The 12,169-nt window shown below is 32.5% G+C and overlaps 1 protein-coding gene across 1 annotated transcript in view; it reads left to right on the top strand.

Annotated features, from left to right (window-relative positions):
* The first annotated feature begins 699 nt into the window (after positions 1-699).
* Positions 700-12,169, top strand: part of LOC138306067 (E3 ubiquitin-protein ligase TRIM56-like) — a 28,533-nt gene continuing 17,063 nt past the window's right edge. Inside the window, exon 1 of the mRNA XM_069246413.1 lies at positions 700-978. The gene's annotated coding sequence lies outside the window, so the exon portion shown is untranslated. The remainder of the gene's footprint in view (positions 979-12,169) is intronic.

Here is a 12,169-nt window from a genome sequence, read left to right on the forward strand (position 1 = left end):
CTGTCTCAAGAAGACACAACACCAATATACCACAGGCTCTTAAAACACATTATCACAAGTAGGCACAACACGAACATGCCACAGCCTTCCAAAGAAACACAATGCACACACATGGACGGCTAGAACGAATATACGTACCCGGCCTACTATACCTAATGACGACACCATTTTCTGTCAAAAAGTCTTTTGAGCTACAATATTGCAGCTAATGGACGGCCATCCTGAAATGGTCTTGCCTGATCTGATAATATAATAAGACGTTTATCTAATAAACCAAATTATGCTAGAAAATCTATATTGATAACCTCAGTTACAACTTCACCAAGTGAGACTCTGAGTAGTGATTACAGTGTATGAAAGTATTTTTTATATAATTATTCATTTCTAAGTATGCGTAAATATTATCACGTTATCCACCTATGAGAAAAAAATTATATACAATTGTAGGTCCATCTGTCATTCAATCCTTTTAACATATAATATTTCGTCAATAGAATTTGTTGAAATGGGGAAAAAGTAGTATGGGTTCACTTCTATTTTATTGACTGATGACACAACACCTGGGTAACACTCTTACAGGTTAATAAAACACTCTCTTTACTTCGGGAAATCAAAGACAACCCGCGATATTATTTAAGTCATTAATGTTGTATGAACAGCAAGCTGAAAAGTAAGGATTTTCTCGGTTTATTTTTGAAGCCATTTAGGTTTACGTACCTGAACCTATAGGGTATACGTATACATTGGTGACTTTCAGCATTACGTGTTGCCGGTTATAGAAATATATCCCAGAATTCCTTTCGACGTTATCTAGATCTGTAGACCTATAAACACAAAAACGTAAGGCCTTAGTCCGTGAAGACACTGCGGCATTGAATGAAGTTTGGCTCTAAATGACCATAGTTGTCGATGGGCCGTAACAAACAAACACACAAACAAAAGGGTGTTGTTTCATCGATTTCAACAGCGATTTCTTGTGTAAGTATACGCCATATTGATGTGTTTTACTTTCTTTCTATCGCGAGTTAGTTTCTCTTTATTTTTATTGAACGCCATTTTAACTCTAACAATCGTAAATATGTTACTGTCTACACAATTTAGCTGATCACTAGGCACAGACAAGCTACATGTATATATCACTTTAAGTTATATGTGCTGCGATTTGGAGACACTCGAATCAAGATGAGATTTTAATATGTAATTCACCACAGAAAGTAACCAACGTTTTGATAGTTACAACACTTCAATAAACTGGTTTTAACTTTACAAATAAAAGCTCAACATGGATTTGTCAAAGTTTTGGTAGTACTGTCAATATCCCTACTATGAACGTCTACAGGGCAGTTAAATGAGTACATTTTATCAGATCATACCGTCAATGTCATTTCACATTTCGAAAGTGATAGTATTAATAATAAAATATGTGTTCAAATGTGTGTTATATGACTACACATAGACTTGTGTTATACGACCACACATATACTTGTGTTATAAGACTACACATAGACTTGTGTTATAAGACTACACATAGACTTGTGTTATAAGACTACACATAGACTTGTGTTATAAGACTACACATAGACTTGTGTTATAAGACTACACCTAGACTTGTGTTATAAGACTACACATATACTTGTGTTATAAGACCTCACATAGACTTGTGTTATAAGACTACACATACATGTAGACTTGTGTTATAAGACTACACATAGACTTGTGTTATAAGACTAAACATAGACTTGTGTTATAAGACTACACATATACTTGTGTTATAAGACTACACATAGTCTTGTGTTATAAGACTACACATAGACTAGAGTTATAAGACTACACACATACTTGTGTTATAAGACTACACATAGTCTTGTGTTATAAGACTACACATGGACTTGTGTTATAAGACTACACATACACTTGTGTTATAAGACTACACATAGACTTGTGTTATAAGACTACACATAGACTTGTGTTATAAGACTACACATAGACCTGTGTTATAAGACTACACACAGACTTGTGTTATAAGACTACACATAGACTTGTGTTACATAGACTTGTGTTATAAGACTACACATAGACTTGTGTTATAAGACTACACATAGACTTGTGTTATAAGACTACACATAGACTTGTGTTATAAGACTACACATAGACCTGTGTTATAAGACTACACACAGACTTGTGTTATAAGACTACACATATACTTGTGTTATAAGACTACACATAGACTTGTGTTATAAGACTACAAATAGACTTGTGTTATAAGACTACACATAGACTAGAGTTATAAGACTACACACAGACTTGTGTTACAAGACTACACATAGACTTGTGTTATAAGACCACACCTAGACTTGTGTTATAAGACTACACATGGACTTGTCTTATAATACCACACATAGACTTGTGTTATAAGACTACACATAGACTTGTATTATAAGACTACACATATACTTGTGTTATAAGACTACACATAGACTTGTGTTATAAGACTACACATAGACCTGTGTTATAAGACTACACATAGACTTGTGTTATAAGACTACACATAGACTTGTGTTATAAGACTACAATAGACTTGTGTTATAAGACCACACATAGACTTGTGTTATAAGACTACACATAGACTTGTGTTATAAGACTACACATAGACTTGTGTTATAAGACTACACATAGACTTGTGTTATAAGACCACACATAGACTTGTGTTATAAGACCACACATAGACTTGTGTTATAAGACTACACATAGACTTGTGTTATAAGACTACACATAGACTTGTGTTATAAGACTACACATAGACTTGTGTTATAAGACTACACATAGACTTGTGTTATAAGACTACACATAGACTTGTGTTATAAGACTACACATAGACTTGTGTTATAAGACTACACATAGACTTGTGTTATAAGACTACACATAGACTTGTGTTATAAGACTACACATAGACTTGTGTTATAAGACTACACATAGACTTGTGTTATAAGACTACACATAGACTTGTGTTATAAGACTACACATAGACTTGTGTTATAAGACTACACATAGACTTGTGTTATAAGACAACACATAGACTTGTGTTATAAGACTACACACAGACTTGTGTTATAAGACTACACATAGCCTTGTGTTATAAGACTACACATAGACTTGTGTTATAAGACCACCATAGACTTGTGTTATAACACTACACATTGATTTGTGTTATAGCACTACACACAGACTTGTGTTATAAGACGACCACGCATAGACTTGTGTTATAAGACTACATATAGACTTGTGTTATATGACTACACATAGACTTGTGTTATAAGACTACACTTAGACTTTGGTTTTAGGACTACATATAGACTTGTGTTATAAGACTACACATAGACTAGAGTTATAAGACTACACACATACTTGTGATATAAGACTACACATAGTCTTGTGTTATAAGACTACACATGGACTTGTGTTATAAGACTACACATACACTTGTGTTATAAGACTACACATACACTTGTGTTATAAGACTACACATAGACTTGTGTTATAAGACTACACATAGACCTGTGTTATAAGACTACACACAGACTTGTGTTATAAGACTACACATAGACTTGTGTTACATAGACTTGTGTTATAAGACTACACATAGACTTGTGTTATAAGACTACACATAGACTTGTGTTATAAGACTACACATAGACTTGTGTTATAAGACTACACATAGACTTGTGTTATAAGACTACACACAGACTTGTGTTATAAGACCACACATAGACTTGTGTTATAAGACTACACATAGACTTGTGTTATAAGACTACACATAGACTTGTGTTATAAGACTACACATAGACTTGTGTTATAAGACTACACATAGACTTGTGTTATAAGACTACACATAGACTTGTGTTATAAGACCACACATAGACTTGTGTTATAAGACTACACATAGACTTGTGTTATAAGACCACACATAGACTTGTGTTATAAGACTACACATAGACTTGTGTTATAAGACTACACATATACTTGTGTTATAAGACTACACATAGACTTGTGTTATAAGACTACACATAGACCTGTGTTATAAGACTACACATAGACTTGTGTTATAAGACTACACATAGACTTGTGTTATAAGACTACAATAGACTTGTGTTATAAGACCACACATAGACTTGTGTTATAAGACTACACATAGACTTGTGTTATAAGACTACACATAGACTTGTGTTATAAGACTACACATAGACTTGTGTTATAAGACTACACATAGACTTGTGTTATAAGACGACCACACATAGACTTGTGTTATAAGACTACACATAGACTTGTGTTATAAGACTACACATAGACTTGTGTTATAAGACAACACATAGACTTGTGTTATAAGACTACACATAGACTTGTGTTATAAGACTACACATAGACTTGTGTTATAAGACTACACATAGACTTGTGTTATAAGACTACACATAGACTTGTGTTATAAGACTACACATAGACTTGTGTTATAAGACTACACATAGACTTGTGTTATAAGACTACACATAGACTTGTGTTATAAGACTACACATAGACTTGTGTTATAAGACTACACATAGACTTGTGTTATAAGACTACACATAGACTTGTGTTATAAGACAACACATAGACTTGTGTTATAAGACTACACATAGACTTGTGTTATAAGACTACACATAGACTTGTGTTATAAGACTACACATAGACTTGTGTTATAAGACACCATAGACTTGTGTTATAAGACTACACATACACATTACACAAGACTTGTGTTATAGCAGACTACACATAGACTTGTGTTATAAGACTACACATAGACTTGTGTTATAAGACTACACATAGACTTGTGTTATAAGACTACACATAGACTTGTGTTATAAGACTACACATAGACTTGTGTTATAAGACTACACACATAGACTTGTGTTATAAGACTACACATAGACTTGTGTTATAAGACTACACACAGACTTGTGTTATAAGACTACACATAGACTTGTGTTATAAGACTACACATAGACTTGTGTTATAAGACTACACATAGACTTGTGTTATAAGACTACACATAGACTTGTGTTATAAGACTACATATAGACTTGTGTTATAAGACTACACATAGACTTGTGTTATAAGACTACACATAGACTTGTGTTATAAGACTACACATAGACTTGTGTTATAAGACTACACATAGACTTGTGTTATAAGACTACACATATAGACTTGTGTTATAAGACTACACATAGACTTGTGTTATAAGACTACACATAGACTTGTGTTTATAAGACTACACATAGACTTGTGTATATATCTTGTTATAGACTACATAGACTTGGTGTTATAAGACTACACATAGACTTGTGTTATAAGACTACACATAGACTTGTGTTATAAGACTACACATAGACTTGTGTTATAAGACTACACATAGACTTGTGTTATAAGACTACACATAGACTTGTGTTATAAGACTACACATAGACTTGTGTTATAAGACTACAATAGACTTGTGTTATAAGACTACACATAGACTTGTGTTATAAGACTACACATAGACTTGTGTTATAAGACTACACATAGACTTGTGTTATAAGACTACATATAGACTTGTGTTATAAGACTACACATAGACTTGTGTTATAAGACTACACATATAGACTTGTGTTATAAGATTACACATAGACTTGTGTTATAAGACTACATATAGACTTGTGTTATAAGACTACACACATAGACTTGTGTTATAAGACTACACCTAGACTTGTGTTATAAGACTACACATAGACTTGTGTTATAAGACCACACATAGACTTGTGTTATAAGACTACACATAGACTTGTGTTATAAGACTACACAATAGACTTGTGTTATAAGACCACACATTGACTTGTGTTATAAGACTACACATAGACTTGTGTTATAAGACACACATAGACTTGTGTTATAAGACTACACATAGACTTGTGTTATAAGACTACACATAGACTTGTGTTATAAGACTACACATAGACTTGTGTTATAAGACTACACATAGACTTGTGTTATAAGACCACACATAGACTTGTGTTATAAGACTAACATGTGTTTATAAGACTACACATAGACTTGTGTTATAAGACCACACATAGACTTGTGTTATAAGACTACACATAGACTTGTGTTATAAGACCACACATAGACTTGTGTTATAAGACACCATTAGACTTTGTGTTATAAGACTACACATAGACTTGTGTTATAAGACCACACATAGACTTGTGTTATAAGACCACCATTGACTTGAATGTGTTATAAGACTACACATAGACTTGTGTTATAAGACTACACATAGACTTGTGTTATAAGACTACATATAGACTTGTGTTATAAGACTACACATAGACTTGTGTTATAAGACTACACATAGACTTGTGTTATAAGACTACACATAGACTTGTGTTATAAGACTACACATAGACTTGTGTTATAAGACCACACATAGACTTGTGTTATAAGACTACACATAGACTTGTGTTATAAGACTACACTTAGACTTGTGTTATAAGACCACCATAGACTTGAATGTGTTATAAGACTACATACAATAGACTTGTGTTATAAGACTACACATAGACTTGTGTTATAAGACTACACATAGACTTGTGTTATAAGACTACACTTAGACTTGTGTTATAAGACTACACTATAGACTTGTGTTATAAGACTACACATAGACTTGTGTTATAAGACTACACATAGACTTGTGTTATAAGACTACACATAGACTTGTGTTATAAGACTACAAAGACTTGTGTTATAAGACTACACATAGACTTGTGTTATAAGACACACATAGACTTGTGTTATAAGACTACACATAGACTTGTGTTATAAGACTACACATAGACTTGTGTTATAAGACTACACATAGACTTGTGTTATAAGACTACACATAGACTTGTGTTATAAGACTACACATAGACTTGTGTTATAAGACTACACATAGACTTGTGTTATAAGACTACACATAGACTTGTGTTATAAGACTACACATAGACTTTGTGTTATAAGACTACACATAGACTTGTGTTATAAGACTACACATAGACTTGTGTTATAAGACTACACATAGACTTGTGTTATAAGACTACACATAGACTTGTGTTATAGACTACACATTAGACTTGTGTTATAAGACTACACATAGACTTGTGTTATAAGACTACACATAGACTTGTGTTATAAGACTACACATAGACTTGTGTTATAAGACTACACATAGACTTGTGTTATAAGACTACACATAGACTTGTGTTATAAGACTACACATAGACTTGTGTTATAAGACTACACATAGACTTGTGTTATAAGACTACACATAGACTTGTGTTATAAGACTACACATAGACTTGTGTTATAAGACTACACATAGACTTGTGTTATAAGACTACACATAGACTTGTGTTATAAGACTACACATAGACTTGTGTTATAAGACTACACATAGACTTGTGTTATAAGACTACACATAGACTTTGTGTTATAAGACTACACATAGACTTGTGTTATAAGACTACACATAGACTTGTGTTATAAGACTACACATAGACTTGTGTTATAAGACTACACATAGACTTGTGTTATAAGACCAACACATATAGACTTGTGTTATAAGACTACACATAGACTTGTGTTATAAGACCACACATAGACTTGTGTTATAAGACTACACATAGACTTGTGTTATAAGACTACACATAGACTTGTGTTATAAGACTACACATAGACTTGTGTTATAAGACTACACATAGACTTGTGTTATAAGACTACACATAGACTTGTGTTATAAGACTACACATAGACTTGTGTTATAAGACTACACATAGACTTGTGTTATAAGACTACACATAGACTTGTGTTATAAGACTACACATAGACTTGTGTTATAAGACTACACATAGACTTGTGTTATAAGACTACACATAGACTTGTGTTATAAGACTACACATAGACTTGTGTTATAAGACTACACATAGACTTGTGTTATAAGACGGACACATTTAGACTTGTGTTATAAGACTACATATTAGACTTGTGTTATAAGACTACACATAGACTTGTGTTATAAGACTACAATAGACTTGTGTTATAAGACTACACATAGACTTGTGTTATAAAAGACTACATATAGACTTGTGTTATAAGACTACACATAGACTTGTGTTATAAGACTACACATAGACTTGTGTTTGATAAGACTACACATAGACTTGTGTTATAAGAATACACATAGACTTGTGTTATAAGACTACACATAGACTTGTGTTATAAGACTACACATAGACTTGTGTTATAAGACTACACATAGACTTTGTGTTATAAGACTACACATTGACTTGTGTTATAAGACTACACATAGACTTGTGTTATAAGACTACACATAGACTTGTGTTATAAGACTACACATAGACTTGTGTTATAAGACTACACATAGACTTGTGGACTACAAAGACTTGTGTTATAAGACTACACATAGACTTGTGTTATAAGACTACACATAGACTTGTGTTATAAGACTACACATAGACTTGTGTTATAAGACTACACATAGACTTGTGTTATAAGACTACACATAGACTTGTGTTATAAGACTACACATAGACTTGTGTTATAAGACTACACATAGACTTGTGTTATAAGACTACACATAGACTTGTGTTATAAGACTACACATAGACTTGTGTTATAAGACTACACATAGACTTGTGTTATAAGACTACACATAGACTTGTGTTATAAGACTACACATAGACTTGTGTTATAAGACAACACATAGACTTGTGTTATAAGACTACACATAGACTTGTGTTATAGACTACACATAGACTTGTGTTATAAGACTACACATAGACTTGTGTTATAAGACTACACATAGACTTGTGTTATAAGACTACACATAGACTTGTGTTATAAGATACACATAGACTTGTGTTATAAGGACTACACATAGACTTGTGTTATAAGACTACACATAGACTTGTGTTATAAGACTACAATAGACTTGTGTTATAAAACCTCACATAGACTTGTGTTATAAGACTACACATAGTCTTGTGTTATAAGACTACACATAGACTTGTGTTATAAGACTACACATAGACTTGTGTTATAAGACTACACATAGACTTGTGTTATAAGACTACACATAGACTTGTGTTATAAGACTACACATAGACTTGTGTTATAAGACTACACATAGACTTGTGTTATAAGACTACACATAGACTTGTGTTATAAGACTACACATAGACTTGTGTTATAAGACTACAATAGACTTGTGTTATAAGACTACACATAGACTAGAGTTATAAGACTACACACAGACTTGTGTTACAAGACTACACATAGACTTGTGTTATATGACTACACATATACTTGTGTTATAAGACTACACATAGACTTGTGTTATAAGACTACACATAGACTTGTGTTATAAGACTACACATAGACTTGTGTTATAAGACTACACACATAGACTTGTGTTATAAGACTACACATAGACTTGTGTTATAAGACTACACAATAGACTTGTGTTATAAGAACTACACATAGACTTGTGTTATAAGACTACACATAGACTTGTGTTATAAGACTACACATAGACTTGTGTTATAAGACTACACATAGACTTGTGTTATAAGACTACACATAGACTTGTGTTATAAGACTACACATAGACTTGTGTTATAAGACTACACATAGACTTGTGTTATAAGACTACACATAGACTTGTGTTATAAGACTACACATAGACTTGTGTTATAAGACTACACATAGACTTGTGTTATAAGACTACACATAGACTTGTGTTATAAGACTACAATAGACTTGTGTTATAAGACTACACATAGACTTGTGTTATAAGACTACACATAGACTTTGTGTTATAGACTACACATAGACTTGTGTTATAAGACTACACATAGACTTGTGTTATAAGACTACACATAGACTTGTGTTATAAGACTACACATAGACTTGTGTTATAAGACTACACATAGACTTGTGTTATAAGACTACACATAGACTTGTGTTATAAGACTACACATAGACTTGTGTTATAAGACTACACATAGACTTGTGTTATAAGACTACACACTTGTGTTATAAGACTTGTGTTATAAGACTACACATAGACTTGTGTTATAAGACTACACATAGACTTGTGTTATAAGACTACACATAGACTTTGTGTTATAAGACTACACATAGACTTGTGTGTTATAAGACTACACATAGACTTGTGTTATAAGACTACACATAGACTTGTGTTATAAGACTACACATAGACTTGTGTTATAAGACTACACATAGACTTGTGTTATAAGACTACACATAGACTTGTGTTATAAGACTACACATAGACTTGTGTTATAAGACTACACATAGACTTGTGTTATAAGACTACATATAGACTTGTGTTATAAGACTACACATAGACTTGTGTTATAAGACTACACATAGACTTGTGTTATAAGACTACACATAGACTTGTGTTATAAGACTACACATAGACTTGTGTTATAAGACTACACATAGACTTGTGTTATAAGACTACACCATAGACTTTGTGTTATAAGACTAACACATAGACTTGTGTTATAAGACCACACATAGACTTGTGTTATAACTTGTGTTATAAGACTACACATAGACTTGTGTTATAAGACTACACATAGACTTGTGTTATAAGACTACACATAGACTTGTGTTATAAGACTACACATAGACTTTGTGTTATAAGACTCACACATAGACTTGTGTTATAAGACTACACATAGACTTGTGTTATAAGACTACACATAGACTTGTGTTATAAGACTACACATAGACTTGTGTTATAAGACACACATTAGACTTGTGTTATAAGACTACACATAGACTTGTGTTATAAGACTACACATAGACTTGTGTTATAAGACTACACAATAGACTTGTGTTATAAGACTACACATAGACTTGTGTTATAAGACTACACATAGACTTGTGTTATAAGACTACACATAGACTTGTGTTATAAGACTACACATAGACTTGTGTTATAAGACTACACATAGACTTGTGTATATATAGACTACACATATAGACTTGTGTTATAAGACTACATATAGACTTGTGTTATAGACTACAATAGACTTGTGTTATAAGACTACACATAGACTTGTGTTATAAGACTACACATAGACTTGTGTTATAAGACTACACATAGACTTGTGTTATAAGACTACACATAGACTTGTGTTATAAGACTACACATAGACTTGTGTTATAAGACTACACATAGACTTGTGTTATAAGACTACACATAGACTTGTGTTATAAGACTACACATAGACTTGTGTTATAAGACTACACATAGACTTGTGTTATAAGACTACACATAGACTTGTGTTATAAGACTACACATAGACTTGTGTTATAAGACTACACATAGACTTGTGTTATACCATAAGACTACACATAGACTTGTGTTATAAGACTACACATAGACTTGTGTTATAAGACTACACATAGACTTGTGTTATAAGACTACACATAGACTTGTGTTATAAGACTACACATAGACTTGTGTTATAAGACTACACATAGACTTGTGTTATAAGACTACACATAGTCTGTGTTATAAGATACACATAGACTTGTGTTATAAGACTACACATAGACTTGTGTTATAAGACTACACATAGACTTGTGTTATAAGACTACACATAGACTTGTGTTATAAGACTACACATAGACTTGTGTTATAAGACTACACATAGACTTGTGTTATAAGACTACACATAGACTTGTGTTATAAGACTACACATAGACTTGTGTTATAAGACTACACATAGACTTGTGTTATAAGACTACACATAGACTTGTGTTATAAGACTACACATAGACTTGTGTTATAAGACTACACATAGACTTGTGTTATAAGACTACACATAGACTTGTGTTATAAGACTACACATAGACTTGTGTTATAAGACTACACATAGACTTGTGTTATAAGACTACACATAGACTTGTGTTATAAGACTACACATAGACTTGTGTTTATAAGACTACACATAGACTTGTGTTATAAGACTACACATAGACTTGTGTTATAAGACTACACATAGAC

Source organism: Argopecten irradians, chromosome 13, assembly GCF_041381155.1.
Source record: "Argopecten irradians isolate NY chromosome 13, Ai_NY, whole genome shotgun sequence".
Taxonomy (NCBI): domain Eukaryota; kingdom Metazoa; phylum Mollusca; class Bivalvia; order Pectinida; family Pectinidae; genus Argopecten; species Argopecten irradians.